The sequence below is a fragment of the Talpa occidentalis genome, unplaced genomic scaffold, assembly GCF_014898055.3.
Source record: "Talpa occidentalis isolate TD23 unplaced genomic scaffold, MPIMG_talOcc4v2.1 talOcc4.13, whole genome shotgun sequence".
Taxonomy (NCBI): domain Eukaryota; kingdom Metazoa; phylum Chordata; class Mammalia; order Eulipotyphla; family Talpidae; genus Talpa; species Talpa occidentalis.
In genome coordinates, this window is record NW_023601322.1 from 16,233,229 (window position 1) to 16,259,751 (window position 26,523).

General features: G+C 36.9%; 1 protein-coding gene and 1 long non-coding RNA gene across 3 annotated transcripts in view; one reads left to right on the top strand and one right to left on the bottom strand.

The window, feature by feature from the left end:
- Window positions 1–26,523, bottom strand: part of DCC (DCC netrin 1 receptor) — a 1,038,093-nt gene that overhangs the window by 826,524 nt on the left and 185,046 nt on the right. The gene's annotated exons all lie outside the window — the stretch shown is intronic.
- On the top strand, window positions 3,942–25,754 carry LOC129145585 (uncharacterized). The gene is made up of 3 exons (XR_008551348.1): window positions 3,942–4,143; window positions 21,841–22,062; window positions 25,725–25,754. It is a non-coding gene; the product is annotated as an uncharacterized LOC129145585 (long non-coding RNA).

Genomic DNA, 26,523 nt, shown 5'->3' on the forward strand with positions numbered 1-26,523 from the left:
ATGGAATGAAATAGAATTGGTCCAGAAAGAACTCAGAAAAGCTTTGAGCCACTCACCTTCATGACATCAGCAACAACAAAAGGTGGTTATGTTTCACATGAATGGGCTGTTTAAAATGCCAGATGTCTTGATAAATTATTACCCTTATTTCTTATAAAATGCCTTGAGATAGGTACCATTCTTATCTCATTGTGAAGATGAGAAATCTGAATCTCGGAAAGTTTAAACAATTTGCTCAAGATCACACATAAAAGTAAGAGTACCTGGATTCAGAGGGTCTAAGAAGATGCTTCCAAAACTTTCAACACTTACTAAAACGTGCTCAGTTTTTTGAAAACATATTCAAATGTGAAAAGCTATTGGATAGTTCCCTCATAGTTAGTTTTTCTCTGTATTATTAGCTAATGCATTAAATAACAAAAACATTAATACACTCTACTGGGAGAGAGAAAACATGAGTGTCATTATACAGTGAACCATGATAAAAAAAAAAGAAAAAAAGCAACAAAATGGTTTGGGTGAATCCATTCCTTACTTTCATGGCTTAAAATTATAAAGGTTGTATAGTTTCAAACTACATTAAATCTATGATTGCATTGACTCAGAGGATTGGATTTATTTGAGTGCAATTTCTTATACTTAAATCAGTCCAGTTTTATAATTCACTTTCTAAATTCTGGACCCTTCTACATTTGATTCAAAAGAACTATTCCATAGCTCTGTCTAACAGCTTTATGAAGAAGGTTATAATATTATGCTTTAGTGGCCTTAAGGAAAAAGTGTGTTGCTGGAAAGAAATATTGCTAATATTGATGGCGGCATAGAATTCTCACAGCTGTTATGAATTCTCTCATATCAGATGCTGTTTTGTTACCAATGCCAAAGTATGCACTTTAATTTATAAACACTCACATTCATAAATGCAAGTTTTCACACACACATACTTCTTCTTATAATGGTTACCCAAAATAGTGATGGGAAAACTAAAAATGCCCAACATTTCACAGCAGATGAAAACCCAGGAAGTATGCAATCAATGTGTTTTTAATAATTAGATTAAATTATATTTAAATATTATATAAATATGGTAGATATTCAAATATTTGCTGAATGAACAAATGGACAAATGTTTGATATGATATGAAGAATGCAAAGAAGATGAAACAGAGCCAATTGGAGAGATGATTATCAGATGTAAGAACAAACTTTCTGGCTTTGCAAGTTGTTAAATTCTAGGATAAGATAGTTAAAAATTAGAAGAAGAAATTAGGTAAAAAAGAGAATATAGAAATCTGTGAGAAGTATGGTAGGGTAAACATCTGTCTTGGCTCACCTGGGATTGAAGGATTTCCTAGAATATGGGACTAACAAGTTTGAAACTGGCAAAACCTTAGGAAAATTGAGATAAAGGGGTCACCTTAGGAAAGAAAGATCTGAGGTTGGAAATCTGGAAACCTTTGATTTGAAATGCTGACAATAACTGAATCAGGTACAAATCACTTAATTGAGTTATTTTCTTCATTCATTTAAAAGGGAGAGCAGCGGGCAAGACAACTTGAAGAGCCCATCCAGATTTAGAAAATTCTCTGATGTGCAATAAAAGAGTTGCTGGCAAGGTGAAGAAGTTGGCTAGAAAGACACAGCAGATGATCCCATCAGAGATTAATTCAGTGGTTAGACATTAGACATGAAGAGAGAATAAACAAAAACAAAAGCAAAGCAAATACAAATCTAAGAAAATTAAGATTGAATTTTCTAATTTTAAAACACTCATCCAATATGGTGAAGGAACTTGCACTTTTAACTTGGTTGCTAGAACACAAAAAAAAAATGCATTTATTAAATAATTGTGAATTTTTTTTAAAGATTTATTTATTTTATTTATACAAGCACTGGGAACAGTCAGAAGTGTGGGAGGGTGAGAGGATTCACTAGAGTCAGAGCGGGGAACAGAACAGGCAGACTGATGAAGTACACTGCTGAGGGGAGCAGCAGGCGGCAGGAGAGGTCTGTGCGCCATGTGGAACCCTCGCTGGTTGGCCGGGATCAAACCAGCACTGCAGAGGCTGCCGGCAGTTTCACAGCCCAGCGCTCAACCTCTGCGCCACCAGGGGAGGCCCTATTGTTACTTATTTTAAATTGTGAAATCTGTCTGCCCAGTTTTACTTTGGAAGACATAACTTTGAAGATGATCAATTCAACAATTCAAAAGCTGGAGACAAAGATATAAGCTTTCTTCCTTCTTGCTATTTCACTGTAGCCATAGCATGCAGAAGAACATAGTATAGAAAAGATAATTGTACATTTATTATTTTAAAATGTACATTTAAATATAAGTGTAAATATTTATGGCTATTAATAAAGTATGCATTTCAAATAATAAATTTGTTTATTATGTTTACAAGCATTACCTTATTAATTAGAGACTAAGACATTATTTGGAAATTTTCCAAAAAGCAGCACAAAGATATATGTGAATTTTCTTATGTAAGACCATAGTAGAAAGGAGTTTCCATTGCAACACATACGGTTTCTGTTCAATTTTGCCCTTCATGGACCATAGTGCTTAATAGGTTTTCTGGCAGCAGATACTAAACACTTTTAAGAGGCATTTAATGTGAAGCATTTGTTTACCTGTGGATTCATTATTAATGAAAAGCCAAGCAATGCACAGTTCAAATCAAGCAGACATTAAGTGGATCAGTCACCTGCATTATTAAAATGTACCCCAGGGGACTAGGGATTGTTCTCCACATTCAATTATTCCTAATGTAAGGAGTCCCCTGTCCACCCCTCCCCCTACTCGTATCACTCCCAAGAAGGAAACTTGCTTTTTCCTTTGACCTTTCTAAATGTACACAAGGGTCTTCGTTGGCCATGCTGCAGTCACCAGGTGAGAATCTGAGACAGCACAGAGGCTGCGACTGCTGAGTGGGCCAGGATCCCTCCTCCTGCTCCCCCTTAGCATATCTCTAAAGTGAAGTCCCGTGGGTAATAGCACATCTCAAAGCTCTTGACTGCAGGTCCCCTAACTACCAGCCTCGAAGCTCCAACACGGCATTTCCCTGGAGTCAGTGCCTACGTTGCCAGGAGGCAGAAGTGTGTCAGGGAACACGCGGTTGCTGTCATCAGCTCAGACCTCAGAATTCAGGTAAAGACAGGTCCAAGCTGCCTTGAAATCATGATTACAGGTAGAGCTGGAAAAGCAGAGTGGCGAAAAATGACAAAGGGCCAGGAAAAACTTAAGACTAGCAATTCTTCCTTTCCCTCATTGATACTGAAACCCCCAGTCCCCACAGTGTATCCTTACACATGGGTGATGTCCATAGCCGGCTGTGCTCTTGCACTTGTGTTTAACATCCTTTACTAGCCAGTCAGCCTTGCATGTCTATGTACATCGTAAAGCCTGGAATGCCCAAATTATTTTCTATGGCAATTTCTCCACAGGACACACATGATCTAATGTTCAAACTTCACTTTTTACATGCTGCTAAGAGTAAGTCCTCCAAAATACTATTTTTGTTAATATTTTTAATGATAGTCTACTTTTATGTAACATATGTTAGATGAGTGTTTTGACCTTGCCATTGGATTAACCACTTGGCAAAACAAGTGATGCATATCACTAAATCATTTAGATGCCCCAAACTTGTGGAATCTGTGGATGCTGCTATGTATGGTGCAACTGTGGACAGATAAATGGAGTCATTCCTGCTTCCAATGACAGAAAACCCAGAAGTGGCCCAGAGTCTGAGAAACACCCAGCAAGGAATGCTTTCCCAGTCTTGAAGCAGAGTCCCTGCTATGGACCTACCCCAAGTTCAATACTTCACCATGTCCACCGCTTCAACACACATGACCCGTGTCATACATATGCTCACAAAGGTAAGATAATGGTGATGCAGGACTGCCTGTGGGACAGACGGGCTTGCCGAGTCATGGCACGCTCACTGGGGAGGAGGTCAGAGCCTCATGAAGGCTGAAGTGCCGCAGTAGAATTCAAGTGTGCAGTTACAGGTCATTCTCAGGAATAAGAGTGAATGAGGGGTTCAGAGGCTCTCAATCAATGCTCAGAAGCATGTCTGGAAAAGAACACTGGGGAATGAGTGGAGAACAGAGACACTTCTCTTCCTGTATGAGCAGGTAACCATTAACAATGTGGGCAGTGAGCCAGGCATGACCTTTTCTCTGGAAATTATCTGCACTATATAAGGTGACTCCTATGATAGAAGCTGCTCTCTGACACTACTCAGCACTCACCATTCCTCTCTCTATCAAATTCTTCCCACTGAACACTTTGAATTTTCAGCTGAGACGCCACACATTGGAGATGGGAGAGCTGAGGCATGTTCCTGGCAGAACTCGGTTTATAAGCTTCAGATATCCTAGAGTCCTTGAATAATGTCTTTCTTTGACTCAAGATAGATAAATATTTTTTCTGCAGCTTGTACAATAACTAATCGTGACTTATAAAAACAAAATAAAAAATCAACAGAAGAATTGAGGATCCTAGTACAAAATTATATATTTATGTACACACACACATGCATATATATATATATACACACACATTTCCATATCTTTTAGATCAAACCATAACCCCTAAAATGTGCTAAAACTGCCTAGCATAACAGTCAACCAGAAAATACTCAGTCTTAGTCACTCATCCAACTTAATAAAACAGACACCAGATCACACAAGTACTCAACCTACAGAGCTGCACAGTAAAAGCGTTCAGCAGAATGATAACAATTGTTACAAACACACACACACTCACTCACTCACATCTACAAATCATTAAAAATCAGTGTTTTATCATATTAAATGAGACCACAGCCACCTATTTCAGAGAATTAGTACTGTGAGAATAAACTGCTACTTGAGCTCAAATTTCTAATCCCATTCTTGACATCACAATATGAGAGCAAAGTGTTTCAGCAAATCTGAAAATCACGCTAACAGGTTTGTTTAACTCTGGGTGCTCCTACTATTTTTCTTGAGGTCTAATTATTAATTGAACCTAAGAACCATTTTCTGAAACAAATGAATACATTTAAAGTATTTTCCCTTGAAATACCAAGAGATGGTCTATTCACAATTTGTTTGACATTAAAGATTTATGAAAAACCAACAAAACACAGAAATGCTTCAAATCAATTTGGCATTTTCAACTATACATCTTCTTTGCTTTCAGTAGCTGAGTAATGGGAGAAATATCTGCTTCTATATAAAATCACCAATGGGAATTTTGATTTAAGTGCTACCTAATGCTTGTTTTTAAGCCATCCAGCAACCACAGAAGATAATCAACAGAGCAAATGTGTATAGTTATGGATGCTTCAAATAACTGCCAGGCCATTAGAGGTTTGGGAACTCCATAAATTTGCAGTTTCCTCTAAATAAAATATGATTAATAAATAGCATTAAATTAGTAATGGTCAACACATACAGCTTAGTTAAATTTATTAAGAAGCTACTTAAATGTGTTAACTGATAGAGATGAATGTACACAGAAGTCTGTGTGTGTGTATAGCTTTCCATACACGTCTATCTCCTTCTCTAGATCTACATCTTGATCTATATGTCTTTATGTATTATGCATAAAAATGAAAGTTCAATGCCTAAGAGATTAACTAGTTCACTGATAGAAGTATCCTAATATTTTGACTTCTAACTATTCCACTCTCTCCATTTAATTTGTCTTCTTTATATTCGGTTACAAACATAAGATTTTAGATACTAAAATTGTGATTTATAACAAGCTATTTTGAGAAAAATATATAAAATTACATTTAATCCTGTATATCTTTATATCAGGCAATATACAGAGCACTTAGAAGTGATACATGTCACTTCTATCGTTTTCATAGCCAACATTTCTTTCATAAACTGAATGGCTTTAACAGTTAATAGTAAATAGTCAGTCAATGTCAATCTGAATGAGTAGCCTAATCCACCAATTCCACTCCACTCTACACCTGTCTTCCTCTGTTGATCACATTTTTGCCCATATTGTTCTTCTTTAGCGCCCAACTAGTGGTCTAGGGGTTAAGTCTCAGTGCTATCACCATGATGACCTGGAATTGATCCCCTGCTAAAGAGTTAACCCACATGTGAGGAGCAGACCTTTCCTGTCTCGCCTGCTGCTACCCTCAGCAGTGCATTTCAGTGGATACACCTGTTCTGCTCCCCACTCTATCTCTAGTGAGTCCTTGTACCACTCCCCAACTCTGGCCTACACCCCAGTTCTTCAACACAAAAATAAATAAAATATTTTTAAAAATCCACAATACCAGGATTTTACTAGTCATTAAATAGATATCCTTTTTTTCCCACACTCTATCAAACAGAAGCTTGCACGTAGTTGACCTAGAGTAAGCTCCATATTGCAGTGCAATATAATGCAAGTACCTTAACATTTTGATATTTGATATTCCTCTTAAGTACAGATTGTGCAATTAATTTTACACCGTTTGTCATTTTGATTAAGTTGCTAAGTCAAGTTTCCCCAAATTATTATAATATACACAATAATAATGATGATAACTTACATCTATTCAGTACTTTTTATGTCCCTGGTTCCATAAGCCCTTTACCTTACTTGAATCCATGAGGTTGATAATTTGTACTGAGTTAATTTTATAGGTGAAGAAATAAAAGATTTAATAAATTGGAAATTTGTGCAAAGTCACAGACCTGGCAAGTTATTGAGTTAGGATTTGAACCCAGAGGTTGCTGATCCCAGAGCTTGAACTCAAATGCCTCCTATTCCTATTTTATCCAGTTCAGCACTTCATACACAGTACAGATTGATGAATAAGTACTGGCTGGCTGTGTAGGTGGCAATAAAAGTCCAGTAAATCCTGTTATGATATAGCTTGTTATTACACAGACTTATAAATGATTCAAAGCATGTTCTTCCAAATATAACAACTTAATCATAAAAGCCTGACTTAGCATAGTCAGCACATATGGTAAATGTTAGTACTGTATCTCTCCCTCTATTTTTTATCATAGTATTTATAATTCACAAGACAATCCCACAATAATTATAATTTCTTTCAACCCTAATTAAATCAGATTTTTACATTTATTTGGGTACTTGAAAAAATATTCTAGAATCAAAGCACGGTAAGTGCAGAGACCACATTTTACAAGTTCATGGTTGAATTCTAGCACATCACCATGCTTTGTGTGCAGGAGCACCTTAGTGAGAAGCAGGGGTGTGTGTGTCACACAAACAGGACAGCTAGCATACACATGCAACACAAAATTATAAACAGGAATTGTCCAAGTTAGGGGGAAAGGCAAATTTTTTTAAAAATATGGTATACAGAATATTGTTTGGAAGAAATAATAACAGTGGGCACTTACCAAGTACCCATGATGTGTTAGCTCCTATTCTAAACTTCATATGTGCATCTAATCTAGTTAAATCCTTGTAGCAAATCTGTGAACAGTCCACATTTTTCATCTTTTCAGTTTTTTGACAACTGTTTGTTTGTTTGTTTTTAACTACTGCTGCTCATATCCATAGCTTATTTCTTTTTGTTACTGAGGGACATTGCACTGTATGGACACACCACAGTTCATCCACTCATGGGAGGACACCTGGACTGTTTCTACTCTGGGGTGGTCATGATTGGAACAGCTAAACACATTTTTGTACCATCTTTTCATGTAAACATGATTTCTTCAGGGGGAAATATCTGAAAGTAGAATTGCTGGCTCATAAAGTGAATATTTTTTTTTTAAACTTTTTATTTTGAAATACAGACTCACGAGATGTGGCAAATGCTACAGAGAGGTCTTGCATGCCCATCACCCACTGGGCCCTGCCCATGTCAACAGCTTACAGAATCAGCATCAAAAAGGAGACATTAGCAAACATGAGAGACTGACAGCTGCACAAAATTCTGAGTTAAACTACAAATATGTAGATGTAGTTAATTCTGCCAGAATTTATCACATGTGGATTTTTTTTTTTAAGATTTATTTACTCATACATTCAAGAACTAAGGTACAGGCCAGAGATGAGGGTGTAAGAGGATTCACCAGAGACAGAGTGGGGAACAGAACAGGTGGATTGACTGAAATACACTGCTGAGGGGAGCAGTGGGTGAGACAGGAGAGGTCTGCTGCACCATGTGGGTAGCTCCCTGGCTTGGGATTGAACTCGTGCTGCAGAGGCTGCAGATAGCTTCACAGGTTGGGACTTAACCCCTTGTGGCACCAGGGAAGCCCACGTGTGGATTTGTATTATAAACATATCATCCACACACAGCACTGCAGTGCCCCTCATAGGGGACGCCCTCTCATCTACCACAAATGTGAGTAACCTGAGGCACAGAATGGAATGGGGTCAAAGCTTCCACCTCCATCCCTGCAGCTGCTAAGTGAGGCAGAGTGGGATGTGAGTCCCCACAGAGCCAGGCCCTTTTCTCAGCTGACCTGCTTCTCCATTTGACCATTTTCACTCTAGGCAGCATTTATAATAACAGTGAATAAAAGCTACTTGGCAGAATGGCTTAATTAACAAGTAAATTTATGTTTATTCATGTATCAAACACTTGACTGACTACATGTGTTTTTAAAAATATTTGTAGGCAGACACTTCTAAATTTTGAAAGGATGATTAAAACTTTCTCTGCTCTCGTTAGTAATACTAGGTTCACCCTCATGAAATTATGATTTTGAGTTAAAACCTTCAGCTGAATATTACCATTTCATAGAATCCAATCTAATTATAAAAACTGTGAGTACGTAGGTTCTGCTGTCCTGGGTAATTTGTAAAAGTTAATAATGTGCTAAGTTAACATCATTACAAAAGGCAGCTTCTAGATTTAAATTCATGAAAAGTTCATGCCCTTCCTGTTATGCTGGTACATGGATTTAGGCATCCTAGCAGTTTTATTTTATTCTTCCTATGTAACTTCATCCCTTTTTATGGCATGTGGTATAATTGACAAATATATCTGAGCCAGTTGTATTCCAACTTTACTCTGCCCTGCACAGGGAGGTCATGTCTGCAAATTCCCTTTGCTGCTGTTCCCTAGGACTGTGGACATATATTCTGTCCTTCTTCAGCCTTATGGATGTTGTGTATTCTCACCTTGGCCTTACAATAAACTGCTATAAGAACAATCATCATTTCTGACCATTCTCAAATGGACCAGAAATTTTTTTACAATAGGATTTCTTTTTCTGTTTTGAGAAAATATAAGTCTAATTCTGGGAGATGTTTAAAAGTGCCCAGATTCCAGTAAGACCTAGTATAAAAGTCTTACACTGCAGTCCTATATGAAGCTGGATAACTTGTTCAACTAAGTTCAGTTTCTTCCCAGACAAGAAATCCTTAGTTCATTATAAGCCTTGCATTTCCTTTTAATTCCAAAATGCTACCCTTCTCCAAGCAGTGTGAGAGTTCAACTGCTTAGCTGCAACTAGATTCCTTATCTTATTGAAATCACACCCTCTGCCACCCCTCTCGATATAAAGACTCCTAAGCAAATATGTCTTGTACAGGGAGATTATTATTCTCTCTGGACTGAAAAGGGCTTCTCCACCTGGGTTCCAGGAGCCTGAATAGATTTCATGGGTTTCATAAAACCCTTGACATTTTATGTGTGTATGCACATACCGTTTCCTTGAGTTTGTATATTTCACAGTTATAAAATATTAAAAGAAGTTATTTGCCAAAGAAATATTCTCCTAAAATACACCATATGCTAAGATCCCAGGATCAAGGAAAGGATTGTGTCAAACTGAAAGAGATTTTTCCTTGTTCAATTTTTTGAGGCAGCTCATTTAAAAATTTTTGCTTGAAGAAAACACATGTAATTTGTCAACATGTGCTCAAAAGTTATAGAACATAACAATGAGATTAGGTATAAATTACTTATCTTGCCACAATTAAAAACAAGGAAAAAGAGGATGACAATGCTTCTTTCAGAATTTTAAATCTCAACCAAAAGACATTTCATGAAGTTAAAGAAAAGTGAGGAATTCCCAGCCCAAGGATTTATCTCCCAATCACTTCTCTCTATGGAATGCTGTTAGAAAAATAACTATAAAACAAATATTATCAGGGAAATGTATGTGAGACACTGATTAGCTTATAAACCTTTTCTGCATTTCTTGTGATTTTCTTTCTACTACATTTGGTATCCTGATTTTTTTTTCAAAAAAAAAAAAAAATCCAAGGAGAAAACTTCAAAATGGTATATAATCAGAGCTTCCCCTGGTGGCACAGCAGTTGAGCTCTGGGCTGTGAAGCTGCCTGCAGCCTCTGCAGCACCGGTCTGATCCCTCTGTGAGCCGGTTCCATCCCTGGCCACCAGCGAGGGTCCCACATGATGCGCAGACCTCTCCTGCCACGCTTGCTGCTCCCCTCAGCAGTGTATTTTGTCAGGTCTGCCTGTTCTGTTCCCCACTCTAGCTCTGGTGAATTCTCTCACCTCCCGTGCTTCTGACTGTACCCAGTGCTTGTATAAATAAATAAATAAATCTTTAAAAAAAAAGGTACAGAATCTATACTACTGATAAACAGCTTTAATTTCAAGAAGGTCATAAGAAACTGAGAAAAGTACAATCATCCAAAATGGATGAAAAATGGCGTGAAATGATTAGTACCATGACAATATGTTATTTTATTTATTTCTTTGTTTGTTTGTTTTTCCCATCAGGAATAAATGGTACCAGACAAGTAATCTCTTCTCTCACCTCAATTCCAAAAACTTTGCTGTTGCAAGTGCATTGATCAACAAGTTGAGAGGCAGGGGAGAGATTTTGACTCAAAATCCTAGTACACCAGGTCAGCATACCAGGCTTTGGCAAAATGATAAGACAGCAGATCCAATTAGATTCGCTAAACAGAATCTTAAAGGAAATATTGGGAAACAGAAATTGTCAATGCAAGTTTGGGGGCAGATTATTTTAAAGACAGGAATGGGTTTAGTACAGAGAAAAATATAACTCAGTAATTTTTTACAACTGAGGGAGGTTGTTCATACACTGTTTAATGACAAGTAGCCCTTTTAATGACCAAATGCAGAAGCAGAGATAATATATCCAAGGCACATTTACTAGGGAACTGACATTAAACTCAGTATTTGTGAAAATTCCAAAACTTCACCTCAAAAGATTGGCTTTTCCATCCTTACTTCTGTATGCCAGCTTAAAAAAGAATACTTTAAACATATTAGTGGTGTTATAAGATACCACAGAGATTATTCTAATATTAAATACAACCCTCCTCCATAATTGAAAGAAATGCTTGAGCAGGAACTTGGCAAATTGTCTCCAGTGTCAATTATTTTTAAAGACAGGGCACATATTTTCATACTTATGGAGTCTGACAACATGAAAAGTTGAAGAGATTTGATTTTTTTCTGATACCTACACTCATGTAAGGGGGAACAATTGAATGAGTTGATGGTACTGATAGCAGTAATTAAAGTGAAGTTAATGTTTATTGTAAAGTAGAAGTTGGCATTAAAAACCTATACTTACATGTGGTTTTGATTATCCAAATAGATTCAGTTTAAGGTAACTAATACTTGACTCCATTGACATTTTACCTGTCTTCCTTTTCCCATCATGCATGATCTTTTTAATTACTGAGTATATAATGAAGATTGTTACTTCTTAAAACCAGAGGCAATGAGTTGCTGTTTTTTTTATATATAAATTGGTATATATTCAGATAGAGACCTTAGATCATTTTGCATAAACTTGACAATATGAATCTTTTCACTGTCTTCCAAGCATGGTTGATACATCATGTCAAGTGATCCTTGGTACTTGGAAATGGAAAATTAATCAAAGAATGGTGAAAAAAGAAACAGAAAATTAACATGATTGCTTGGACACTTGATACCTTTAAAATTTGATAACATTGGGGCTTCCCTGGTGGCGCAAGGGGTTAAGCAATGCACTATGAGGCAATCTACAGCCTCTGCAGCATGAATTCAATCCCTGGCCAGCCAGGGAGCAACCCAGATGGTGCAACAGACCTCTTCTGACTCGCCTGCTGCTCCACCCAGCAGTGTATTTTAGTCAGTCAGCCTGCTCTGTTTCCCACTGTCTCTGTTGAATCCTCTCACCCCCTGCATCTCTGGCCTGTACCCCAGCTCTTATATGCATAAATAAATAAATCTCTAAAAAATTGATACTATCATTTTCATTTGCTGTTTCCCATTCATTTAAATAAAAGACTATGTGGGAAAAGGAAGTACAAAGGCATTTTCTTTTTTTTTTAAGATTTATTTATGCATACAAGAGCTGGGGTACAGGCCAGAGGTGTGGGGGGCAGTGAGAGGATTCACTAGAGACAGAGTGGGGAGCAGAACAGGCAGACTGATGGAAGTACACTGCTGAGGGGAGCAGCGAGTGAGTCTAGAGAGGTCTGATGCTCCATGTGGGTTGCTCCCAGGAATCGAACTCATGCTGTAGTGGCTGCGAATTGCCTCACAGGTTGCATCTTAACCCTTGCACCACCAGGGAGGCCCAAAAGGCATTTTCAGTGTAAGTAAACTAATATATATATATAAGTGATCTGGGGCCCAGAAAATTTTGCCCCTACTGTTAGTTGTCAGCAAAGCTGACTTGGACTCAGAGCAATGAGCACATTTATCTCCACATACAGTTCATGTCTGTTACATCAATGAGAGAACATTCCAGGAGATTGTGTGAAATTACTAATTTTTAAAAATGATGTATTGAGAAGGTACATTCCAAAACCTCTCCCCTCCTTTAGGTACAGGGTGAAACACATCAGATTTTGCACACTTACTATCACTCCTGTGAAATATTAATAAACCATGAATGTCCCCAGACTCACACTTAACAGTGCATTGGTATTATTTCTTTAACTAGATGTCAAACTCTTGAGAGCCTCTACTTTGATGTGTATGTCCTCTGAACAATGGTTTTTTTTTTTAATATTTATTTTTCTTGTATCAAGGTATTCCTAGTTTACAACACTTACATGATTTAGGGGACGAGGTTCACACCTCTTCAAATTTATCTTACCATATTACACCCACAACAAGGTACCCAGAGCCCTCCACCACAGACCATTGGGTACCACCCTCCTTGTTTCCACTTACCTCTATTAGTCTTGCTTCTCTGCACACTGTTTTAATGGAGGGCAAGGCATAGAATTCACTTAATAACATAATCTTTATTAACATTTGCAAAATAATAGTGAAAAAAAACTATGTATCTGTGACTTACTAGGGGAAAACCAGTGATGGAAATATTTCTCCTCTGAAATAAGTGGAGAAAAATAAATCGAGTGGTTTAAAGGAAGTTGAGCAGATAACCACTGTTTGTACAGTACTTTTCAATTTACAAAGCACTAGTCACACACATTTGATCATTTAATGTAAAATCCATCACTTGGTAAACATCACCATAGATCTAAGAATGAGATTCTTTTTTCAAACAGAGTACTGGATTGACAGAGAAGTTAGTGTTAGAATATTCATATAGGCTACAGATTAAAAAGGAAAGTTCCATTTATTCAGTGTTTTCATATAGGTATTTTCAATATACTCATAATGGGTAATACAGATACAAATTAAAGTATGACTAAATGTGACCTACCTCGTGGTTCAAGGGGTTAAGACACAACCTAGCAAGTTATCCACAACCACTGAAGCATGATATTGATCCCGACCAGCCACGGAGCTACCTACATGGCACAGCAGACCTCTCCTGACTCACCCGCTACTCCCCTCAGCAGTGTATTTCAGTCAGTCTGCCTGTTCTGTTCCTCAGTCTGTCTCTGGTGAATCCTCTCACCCCATATATCTGTGGCCTGTAACTCAGTTCTCCTATGCATAAATAAATAATTCTTTAAATTACTTTAAAAAAATTAAGTATAACTAAACATAGGCAGATATCAATTCCAAAGGTGATGTATGCATGTGTAGGTAGTCTATAATTACAGATTATATTTTCTAAAATATCACTAGATCTTTTATTCTAAGCCCTACTTACCCATTCATGTATATGAAACAAATCTAACTAAATTTCTAGATTTGTGCAAGTTTATAAATCATCGCTTTGAATAAAGATGGCTCAGGCTATTTATTCCTCTATTCCTTAGGTTTGAATAACACCAAACTTCTGAAATGTTCAGCCTTTCTTGTTCCCAAATACCCAGATGTTTAAAATCATGCAGAGATGAAATTACATAGAAAAACTACCATAGATATATTTTTAACTAAAATACAATGTGTGAATCATTCTTACTATTCAATCATTTGATTTTTTTTAAATGCTAATATTAGGATATTTAAGAAAATAAGCAAATATTTCAGGTCAAAACCAGTAATTGCCTTATTGCACCCACAGCACTGAATTTTCATATGCAATCAAAAGACATGTGTGCAAACATCTCCAGGGCAGAAATGAGGAAAGAAATTTGATATGCAATAACAGTTTATTTTAAAAACATGACAGCATCAAGCACAAGGGTTCAGGTTTATAAGTGCAACTACAACTACTCAAGAAGGATCAAGGTCAAGGAATATTTCTATATCGAATATTTTGTCTTTCTTCCATTCTGTGACCTGTCCCAAGGTAAGGCCTGCAGGAAAGTGCAGGGACAGCAAGAACTGATTTAAGCAAAAGCAAGTGTGGATACGGTGGGAGGAATATGAGTGCTTTGGTGGTGGGAGAGCTACTGTGACTACACTTGATGGAGGGAATCCTATATTGTCAAAATAACAACACGCATGTAAAACAATGATACTTCAATAAAAATGAAAAAAATGAATAAGTGAGGAGTGTAGGAGTTGTAAATCCAACCAAATGTGGTGTGAGGCAGTTTATGAGAGGCGCACCAGTTCATACACAGGCCTATTTGTGAATTCAATGGCTCCTACTAGTAACTTCCAAAATCCCTGCAATGAGAATACTCAGTTTAACCAGGAATCAGCAAACCCACAGCAGCAGCTTCAAAGCAAATCTGGCTGACTCCATTGATACAGTAACAAATTCAGAACGTTTTTTACCTATTTTAATGGCTAAAAAAATCAAAAGAACAATATCTCATGACACTTAAAATTATACTGAATTCATATCCCAGTCCATAAATTAAATGATATTTGTTGCACAACCTCATTCATTTACTTATTTCAGCAGCTGCATTCTTGTGCCAGGACAGAGTTACCAAGTAGTTGCCTTTCACCCCATGTCCCACCCCACAAACCAGATATATATCCTATATACAATTTACTATCTGACCTTCATGAAAAAAGTTTGCTGATCCCTGGTTAAATCCAATAAATAAATACTGAGTTGAAGTTTTCCTTTATTATATAGATGCCCTTGCTAATAAAAAAAAAAGGGAGAAGAGGAATGAGACAGGCACTAACAAATTACAAATTTAAAATATAGAAAATTCTCAAACCATTTCTTCATAATTCCCCAAATATATCACTTACAGCTTTCTGTGAAATATTAACTCCTAAGAAACAATAAATGAAAAAGTTAAAAGCTGACTCCTCCTACACCCGTCTGATTAGCTTCATAAATAATCTGCTCTTTTCTCTCTTTTATTCTCTCTCCACAATATGGGGAGATATTTGAGATTTATGTGGAAAGCTTTGGCAGTCTTCTAAAATTTACATGGATGGAGAAATAAATCAAATATGGGACTTGTTTTATTTTCTAGGAATAAGTTATTTATGAGCTAAATAAGCAATGAGTTAGAGGATCAGGCAGAAATAGGTACTTCTATGATAGCCAGAATTGCTGTGTAACTTACATTATGTCTCATTACAATACTTGATTTTCATCTTTGATCACTTAATTTGATTTTGATCCTTCTGTGGATTTTGTCAGCATTGTTGCTAGGCTTTACAGGTATCTAAACCCTCACGGCATGGAGAAAGAGAGAAGGGGCATCTTTTTAAATAAGAATCCTATCTGCAATGAATTTATAGATTTCTTAAACTCCCTTGGTAATGAAGCAAATTAGTATATGGATTAAAGAGGAAAAAACATAGCGGAAGGCTGACAGTCGGGAAGCCAGACCATGGCTTCTATTCCTGTGCTCCTTCACTACTTGACCCTGAGCAGACCATGTCACCTCCGTCATCCTCAGTTACCTTGTCTAGCAAATGGGAAACTCAATCAGACGAGGTTCCTTTCAGCGCTAAGACCCTGTATTTTTGTTATGTTCACCAATTAATTTAAGAGAACATAATGAGCCTATTCATCACTGGAAGATGTCTTTTCCATGCCAGAAGTTTGCCAGAATTACAGATATGCTGACTAGTTTTCATTTTTCATTTAAAGTTTTGATAGCTCCAATTAAAACAGGAGTCAGAAGACATGGATTCTCCTCCCCACTGTCAGAGGCTAGACAACTGTTCTTGCAGAATAGGAGACACTCTGCCAAGTGGGTATGAGGAACCCAGCTCTACGGACACCCCAAGATCCTAGGAGCTTTACATTAAATCACACATAAAGTGGGTAAAAAGGAGAAAACAACATGCTACAACAATGAAATTTGGAGGGAAATGCTCTCTTGCTAACAATTTTGGAAAAGCTACTTAATCTATCTTTCACTCATAATTAAGAAAAAAGTATGTGTGTGTTTACACACTTACACACAGTAACATTTTCATGAAATAGGCATATGCACAGACTGCTTTAAGTAGAGAAATCATCTGAAACCCACTAGGTAAAATATGTAGAGAAATTCTTGAAATGCTCAAAGCCCTTTGACCCAATATTCTGGCTTCTGAGAATCTATACTATAAATAGAATTATTTATACTAGTCAAAGTAAAGTTTTTATAATAAATTTTGTTTTTTTAGTATTCTGCTACAAAGTCAAATGTCTAATAATAGTCAAATATGTGTGATAATTAGAATAATCACAAAATATTATAACATATTGTAACATGGTATAAGAAAGTTAGTAGTTAAAATTCTAAAAACATTAAAACATAAAGTTTATACATAATAGCCTCACAATTCTATATCAAAAAAGCAAAAACTGAATCCATAGATGCATCTGAAGTTGAATTCAGCAGAAAGTAAACAAAATTACTGTCCTTATGTGGAGGCATATGGGGAATTTATTTTTTAAAACTTTAAAAAATCTGTCATTACTACTGTTTTCTCTTGCAAAGAAATATATAAGCATTATTTTAAAAACCTATCAATATTATCATTTAATAATGATAACCACTGCAATCTTATTTTTATATTTTTCTATAGCTTTTAAGTTTTTAATTGTTGCTTTAACATTGCCAAGCTAATCATATACATTTAACAAATATTTGTTAAATAAATGTATTCATTTCACTTAAAAGTATTTCAAGAGTTTCTATGTAATTGAGGAATATGTACTAAAGTTTCTGTTTTTGGGGCCTCTCTGGTGGCACAAGGGGGTAAGGCTCAGAACTATGAAGCTATCTGCAGCCTCTGCAGCATGAGTCCAATCCCCAGCCAGGAAGGTAACCCACATGGTGCAACAGAACTCTTCTGTCTAGTCTGCTGCTCCCCTCAGCAGTGTATTTCAGTAGAGCTGCCTGTTCTGCTCCTCTGTCTCTGGTAAATCCTCTCACTGCCCACACCTCCAGCTTGTACCCAAGCTTTTGCATGCATAAAGAAATAAATCTTTCAAAAAAGTTTCTGTTTTGGGCCTCCCCAGTGGCGCAGCAGTTGAGCGCTGGGTTGCAAAGCTGCCGGCAGCCTCTGCAGCACCATTTCAATCCCCGATCAACGGGTGAGGGTTCCACATGGCATGCAGGCATGCAGACCTCTCCTGCCGCCCGCTGCTCCCCTCAGCAATGTATTTCATCAGTCTGCCTGCTCTGCTCTCCCCTCTGACTCTGGTGAATTCTCTAACCCTCCCACACTTCTGACTGTACCCAGTGCTTGCATAAATAAATAAACAAATATTTTAAAAAGTTTCTGTTTTTAAGCATTATATCAATATTAATATGACAAAGTAATTAGTTATAAGTACTCTTATGTAAACAGATGTAGTATTGTACAATAATATCAAGAATCAGAAATGAATGATTTTCACACTGCTGGCTTTCAGCCAGGCTTATGTCAATCACCTACTGGAAATTCACAAATAAGGTAATTTAAGTATATGTTACTTTACGCAATAGATTTATTCTTGAAGGTCTGGATAATCTAAATGGATGTTTTAGTGCATAATGTGGGCTCACATTAAAAAAAAACCCAAGTTTCACCCTTTTGTAAATAAACAACATTTTGTAATGCAAGATATCAGTACACGAACATAGCTTTATACACTGAAGGAAAGTTAATACCTGGTCTCTTCTAAGAAATAAGGGAGATAATTTATAAATGTTTGAAAGCACTTAGTTCATTATTAGACTGATATAACCTCTGAGGAAAGGATATTCAATGAAAATAACAATGGATTTTAAAGTTTATATTGATTCTAACTTCAAAAAGTTTATCCTTACCATGCTAAACATTTCACCCTATGATGGGCTGCCAATCTGCCTGTTTTAACAAATAGGCAGGATTCCATTATCAAAAGGAAATCATTTTCCTTTCTATCTCTAAGACTTTTCAATAGAAGCTATTGAGGCCATTCATAATGGAGTCGATGTGGTACAAACAACCGTTAAGTGGGTAAAATAACTGTGATGATGATTTTATGAAAAGTTGCTTTCTTGTACAATTTTAGACCCAAGGCAATATTAACATCTTTTCTAGCTCACTAGTCCAGCAACAAATATGAATTTCTACACTTAAGTTTGAGATTTCGAAGCAAGATGTCTAGGAGTTGACACTTAGAGGTTTTATCTGTATTCTTCCTGAACTCTGAAGTGGCTTCCAAAGTAACTCAAAAATATTTCAATGAAATTTAATTCAGAATAAATTGGATAGTCTTCACTTAAAGGATACACACCACAGGGTGTAATGACTCAAAAAGCTATAGATACAACAATATCATAGCAAACATTCACAGAACGATGCATAATGACTGTGGGTAATGGGATGACTCCAGAGACATCAAGAATTATTAATGATCAATTTGAAGAGGAATAAATGATTTCTAAAAATACTAGGAATAATACAAGCTATAAGACATTATTTAAATAATGACTTGTTCTTTTCCATTAAGGTTAAATGAATCAAAGCCAGATGCTACCCTTAAGTTTGAAATAATTAAATAACAGATTTTTCAAAAATCAAAGTATCCTTAGAGTCAAATTACCAAACTAAAGTCTCTACTTAAAAGCAACCTTAAATATGTCTGCTTCTTTAGTGCATCACTAATAACCAGTATCAAAAAATTATGTCAACAGCTTTCACTGTATTCTTTGTTACTATAGAAATATAGACAATGCACATGAGAAGAAAACAGATTATCTAGCTCATTCTTCCTTCAGTGTATAAGGTTCTGTGGGCATTACAAAAGAAATACATATGTCCATCACTTCCTAATCCACAGGATTAGAAATTTTCAGTTTTGGAAGACACTAACAAAGCCATCGAGCCCAACACATACCTGACAATAGTTTCTTCTCTAAAGTCTTTACTTGGTGCCACTAGACCACAAGTGGAAAGATTTATTGGTAGCAACTTACCACCTTCCATCTTTTGAATGCAACACTTTATACCTTTTATCTTTCATTTCTAGGTCAACCCTCAGATTCTACCTTAATTATTTAATTCCTATTCTTGATGACCCAATGTCTCCCTTACATCTCAGAATTTATCTACATTTCACAAATAAAATGACTCTGACAGTAATACTGATACTGTGGTTTCATTTGTCTATAAATTTTTCTTGGATCTTGGTGGAGGAGATCCGAGTTCTGATCTAAATAGAGATATGGGAGAGCACTACCTCTACCACTGTTGGCACACTTCACGCTATTTACAAGCATAAATCATATTAGCTCTGTTACTGTTGGCTGACATCCAGCGTGGCATCTACTAAGGCCCCCAATTATTTATTTTTTCACATATGATTCTGACAACATAGACATTTCTTTCATTCTGTCACTGACCCTTTTGTGATTGGTCACAAACGCTCATAGTCAGGACTTCTTATTTTATTCACATTAAACATTTAATTTTACATAGTCAAATTTAAACAATTGTTTCAGCTAGTCCATCAACATTAGTTCGAAACTGGAAAATATCACCCCAAGTCATAACAGTCTCTCTGGCTTCATGTCATCCACAAATTTCATGAGCATTCATCCAGGCTGATTAAATCGTTAATGAGGATAGATAGGAAACCTATATGTTATAGCACATCACTAAAACCAGCCCTCTCAAAATGGACATAATCTCATTAATCCAAATTCTTAGGGCATTCAGCTGGTTCCTGCAGTACTCAATCATCATCCTTGTTTTAGTTTATATCTTTGATATTTCCATTTACTTGAAGTCAGTTATACTTTGTGTATAATAAATGCCCAACTACTCCTGATAAAAGTAGCAGCTTACTTTAATAAGACTTACCGAACACCTCATGTACTACAACAATCTTTTGACCAGCCTCACTTATTACCTTGTTTTATAGGTTAAAAAAAAAAAAAACCCTGAAATTTAGAAAATAAGTGTCAGATGTAGCAGTGAGTGGGGAGAGGAAATTCAGCGGAGAATTATTTCTTCCAAGCCCCGTGTTCCTTACTGCTCTGCTAGCTGGCCCCAGGGATGTCAGGTGGCACTGTGTAACTCATATCCCCATGTCTTTGTTATATGTATGTGTTGCTGTGACATGCTTTTGCATATATTTTTTTCCTCTGAAATGGCTTTCTTATTCAGTCCATTTGAAAACTCCTATTCATCCTTACCCAGTGCAAAGAGTATCCTTTCTGTTAATCCTCCATTCCCCTTCTCTCAGACCCCCTCTGAGCTTCTATAATTGCCCTCCTTACACTGTCATTATTGTTTACCACTGCTGGCTTCTTTCCCAGAGTGTGTACTCACACCACGAAGCCATGGAGGCGGGTTCCTCACTCATTCATCGTTATGTTCGCAGAAATTAACATAGTGCCTGTCTCTTGGAGGTGCATAATACATATTAACTGAACAGAAACTCATGACTGACAGTTGTTCATTGACCCCATGGCCCATTCTCCTGTGTCAGTTGGTCAAACCAACTTGAACTCACCCAGGGGGCTTCAAAACCTAGGCTTTTTGTGCCCCCTTGTCACTGTGTCCCTTCTGCTTATGCCTTTACATAAATTCCTGACCACAGTCAGGTCAAGGACCTTATGGTCAGGACAGAGGAGGTGAAAGGTAGACAGAAGTGGGGTGCTCCGCCTTCTGTCCATCATTTCTCAGGATGACCTACCAGCTGTTTGCAGCAGGAAGACACTGATTCTGTGCTTACTTGAGCAGGAATGGTCAGAAAACTTTACAAAACCTCAACTCACATCTGTGACATTGAATTCTAGAAAATCCAATTATTTCCACCCTTTTAGAATAAACTTGCTGTGCCAAACTATTCTTAATGTTGATTTCCAAAAGATATTTCCTCTTGAATCATGACATGTAATAATGTTTTCAACTTCAGCTAGGATATTACAAATAACCTTCCTCTATTTAAACTCTCAAATGCAAATAAATATTATGTTCTTAAAATTTTGGTGAATATACCAACTTTTCCTTAAACATATCGTTGCTAGTGAAAACTATAAGTATACCTTTGCTTAGTTTTAGTTTTTTCTCTAATTCATTTCTTAGTTCCGTACACATAGCTTGCATCTATATATGAAGACTGAAAAATTAAATTTTACTCTATTTCAAGTCAAAAATTATATTAGTAGCTGAGCTAAATAAGGACGACATTTTTTTTGTTTCAAAGCTTAGGGCTGAAGCATGAAGACTGGGAGATAGTGGGACGTGATCTTAAAAGGAACTAAAACAGCTCAACACAAAAAGAAGATGGAATTTCCCAGGAGGAAGGTTCATTACATAAAAGTCCTGTTTGCCCTCATGTTGAGGCTTCTACAAGAAGATTCTTGGGTTGCTTACCCAAGATTATTCATTGCATTAGTAATATTTATAGAAAACTGCAGGCAATCAGGTAAGTATTTCTAGAGTAGCACTGAATCTTGCTCAATGCTTTTCCTTTTCTAAAGTTTTTAAAAAATTAACTGTGACTTGTGGTCTGAGAGTTAACCACATTTTCCTTTTTTAGCCCCTTACAGACAGCTTAACTATATGACTGAAATATATTTGCTTGTTCTTTATTACTCTATTTTTCTCTGACTAAGATCAATCTGTGGTATTTCTCCTACCCCTTCCTTTAAGGTATATCCCTGGGAGGTCTAGATCTGAGGAATTTTTTTTTTTTAAGATTATTTATTTATTTATACAAGCACTGGGTATAGTCAGAAGCGTGGGAGGTGAGAGAATTCACCAGAGCCAGAGTGGGGAACAGAAGAGGCAGACTGAAGAAATACACAGCTGAGGGGAGCAGCGGGCGTGGCAGGAGAGGTCTGCGCGCCATGTGGGACCTTTGCCCAGCAGCCGGGGATCGAACCGGTGCTGCAGATGCTGTGGACAGTTTCTCAGGCCAGCGCTCAACCGCTGCACCACTGGGGAGACCATCAGGAATGGTTTTGAGTGGTAGCAGCAATCATGTAGAAAGTTCTGTTTATATCCACTCTTTTTTTTTTTATTCCAGATTCTTCAGGTTGCCTCAAATGATATTTTATTCCACTTTGCTTTGCCCTCCTAATTTCTGTGGATCAACTTTGTTCTAACATTTAGAGTAGAGTCCACTGTTTTCAACCTTAAGCATATACATACACTTCTTTTCATGCATGTTTGAAGACCTTTTTATCTGCATTACTCCTTAAGCTAGCTTCTCATTTGGCATTATTTGTTACAAAGACATTTTTCTCTCTATCTCTGAACCTTGATATCTAAAAGACCATAAAAGATAATTTCCATTTTCTCTTTCCCCAACCTATATCAATAAATACCTCTCACATTAAATCCAAAGTTCCCACGTTTGCAATGCACATATGCTAATAAAATTAGAGGAAGATACAAATTTTAAAATTTTAAATGTAGCTTAAACATTTAGAATACAATATACCCATTGACACAGTTGGTCTCCATGGTAGGTCACCAGAGCCAACTCCTGGCCTCGTTCAACAGCTCTTCCATTATGAGTATTAATTAATGCTGAAAAGTATATGCTGATATGTGGAGGAAGGTGATAATAGAAGGGAAGACTGTTTGACCTTTCAAAAGCTCTTCTAATTTATCACTGTGTGAATCTGAATAGTCCATTCATTATTAAAAAACCTGCCTGTGAAAATGAGTAGCCTTACTACTAAAAAATTAGAGAACATCTTTCCCCTTCTGAACTGGATCAATGCCTTGTCAAAAGAAGAACTTTTGATTTGTTAAATCACATGTTTTTGGTAAAACAATGTTCTGACACAAAGGTTAGGTTTTGCTTCAAAGAGACTCATAACAATATTACAATGTACAGAACTTCACCAGGATTGCCTTTTATCTCCTGCATTTTCTGCAGCCTCTCCTAAATGCATTATTATATTTCATTATCAAGTTGAAGCTTATTGCCACTATTAATATTTCAGAAGTATGATGCCACCATGCCATCTTTTTTTCTGTCCTGAACTCTCCTACATAGATCGTACCCAACAGAACTGACATTTCAATTAAGAGAACATGCCTGCCAAGTCCTCGTTATGCCTGCACTGTCACAACCTCCATCATTGGCACACAGTCCGAGTATTTTTGCCACAAACCACACTCTCTCCTTGTCGGATAATTTCATAACCTTCTTTTCTTTGACCTTGCTTTATGCTTACATAGCAGATTGCTTCTGAATCTGTGAAGCAGAAACATTCTATTCACAAAGACAGAAAAGTTTTGTTCTTACCTTTTGCATGCATACCTGCCATTCCAGGTTATCTTTGCTATTTACTTTTTTTTTTTTTTTTTTTTTTGGTGGAATCCTCGCTGGTGGCCTGGGAATGAACAGGTGCTGCAGAGGCTGCGGGCTGCCTCACAGCCCAGTGCTCAACTGCTGCGCCACCAGGGGAGGCCCTGCTATTTACTTTTTTAAAAAAATAAACTTTTAACTTTAGAATAGTGTTAGATCTACACAAAAGTTGTAAGCTGAGTTCAGGTAGTTCCTCATATGCCCACGACTAGTTGCCCAACTAGCATTTCACATTAGTATGTTTATCACCACTAAGGAACCAATAATAACACACTATTTTTAAATAAAGCACAAACATTATCCCAATTTCCTTATATTCTTTTTCTGATCCAGAATCCTTCCAGAATACCACTTTAAACCTCATGTCCTAGGCTCCTTATGGCTCTGAGATTCTCAGGTTTTCCTTGTTTTTGATGACCTTGACAGTTTAGGGAAATAGGTACTTTGTAGAATCTTCCTTAACTGACCTTGTCTGTCAAGCTCAGTCTGATAAGACTGGGTTTATGGGTTTGGGAAAGGAAGTCCACATTAGTAAGCTGTCTTCACCATACCCCATAAAGAATATACACTATCAGTATAACTTATCACAGCTGATGTTCAACTTGATCACTGGGCTGATACAGTATCTGTCATTTTTTCTCTAGTATAGACAGAGTATTTTTCTCCCTTATATACTTTAGTCTTTAGAAGTAAGCCACCATATGAAGCCCATATTTAAGGACTAGAGAGTTATGTTTCACCTGGTTAAGAGAGGGGAGGATCTATAAATATCATTTCAAATTGTGGAATATTTGTCTTTTCTTATTTATTCAATCATTAATTGATATCAGGATAGACTCATGAGTTACCATTCACTTTTAGAAACTCACATTAGGGTGACTGAGACAACTGTTTCCTCTACACTAAGTTCAGGATGAGACCTTTTTCATCATATTTTTATCTCATCTTAGATATTATGGTGAAAAGACATGCTCATAATAATTACTCTAGGGCTCTGAGGAATATGTTCAGGATCCAGAGTAATTTCATTTAGAATGGGAGACCACATACTATACAACCATGGACAGGCAAGTTTGGTTTTAAATTCTGACTTCACCTTTTTTGTGGTTTATAACCTTGGGTAGTTTATTGAAACAAAGTGTATCCCAATTACTCATCTATAAAGTGAGGATTATAACCAGATACAACACTTGCAATTGTTATGAAAATCAAATAAGATAATCTATGTAAAGAGGTAAGTGTGGATCCTGGAACACACAAAAGTAAAAAGTAGATGTCAAACATGAAAACCTCAGTTTCTATTTTATATATCAAAGTCCTGTGTGGTAAGAGACAGAACTTTAGTTAATAACAATGTTTGACAAAAGGGGGGCCTCCCTGGTGGCGCAAGGGATTAAGCAACACACTATGAATCAATCCACAGCCTCTGCAGCACAGTTCAATTCCCGGCCCACCAGGGAGCAATCCACATGGCAAAGCAGTTATCTCCTGTCCCGCCCGCTGCTCCCCTCAGCAGTGTATTTCAGTCAGTCTGCCTGTTCTGTTCCCCACTCTGTCTCTAGTGAATCCTCTCACCCCCACCCCACATCTCTGGCCTGTGCCCCAGCTCTTGTATGCATAAATAAATAAATCTTTAAAAAAATTCTTAAAAAAAGAATGATAAAATGGAAGATGCTATAGCGTAACGGTGAAATCAATACTAAAATGAATGTCCTGTGGTTATTTAACTTAATACTATAATATTTTGTTACCCACTGTTGTAGGAGAGAAGGGATGAAACAGAATAGATAAGAAGAAAAACATATGTTCACTGTCAGATGGACAAGAGATGAGGACTTCCTTTACTGGGTCTTCAGAAAAGAGTACAAAGCAAGGGTGTAGGAGAATAAAGATGCTCTGAGAAAAACTGTGCAATGCTGAAGAGCTGCTTGCCCAGGCAGGGGGGCAAATCAGGTGTACGAGGTGTAAACTTCTGCTTTGACAGAGGGAGCTGCTGAAAATGGGGAGAAAACAGTATTTAAATGGAATGCACTGGAGCAGAATTGCCTCTGACTCTAGTGCGCAGAGGTTTACTCTGCTTGTCACATTGGGAATGAAGCACTAGATGCGGGAGTTGACAGGCTAGGAGGTGGACTGAATTCATTTTCATCTATACCTTCTCTCTTAAATTCAATCTGGAGCATCAAACACGAGATCAGTTTCCATCACTGAAAATTAAGGTTTTTGAGGGCCATGGAAAAAGTGATTTCGGAGGCTCATATCAGAACCCTCTGAGTATTGTGCTTAGTGTCTCCACTTCCTCTAACCACATTCTTTTCCAAAATCTAATAGTGATTTCCACTATAAGGAAAAATAAATATGACAAGAAAGAACGCTGTGCAGGGAACTCCAGATCCAAATAAAGCTAAATCAGTAAAGAAGATTTTCTAAAACTTTCAAGCAGGTCAATATATAAACATGCATGTTTTTTCAGCAACCCAAATAAATGAACAATTATATAGAACAGAAGACTTCACTGGATACATGTTGATCAACCTATTTACATCTTATTGATACATGTGA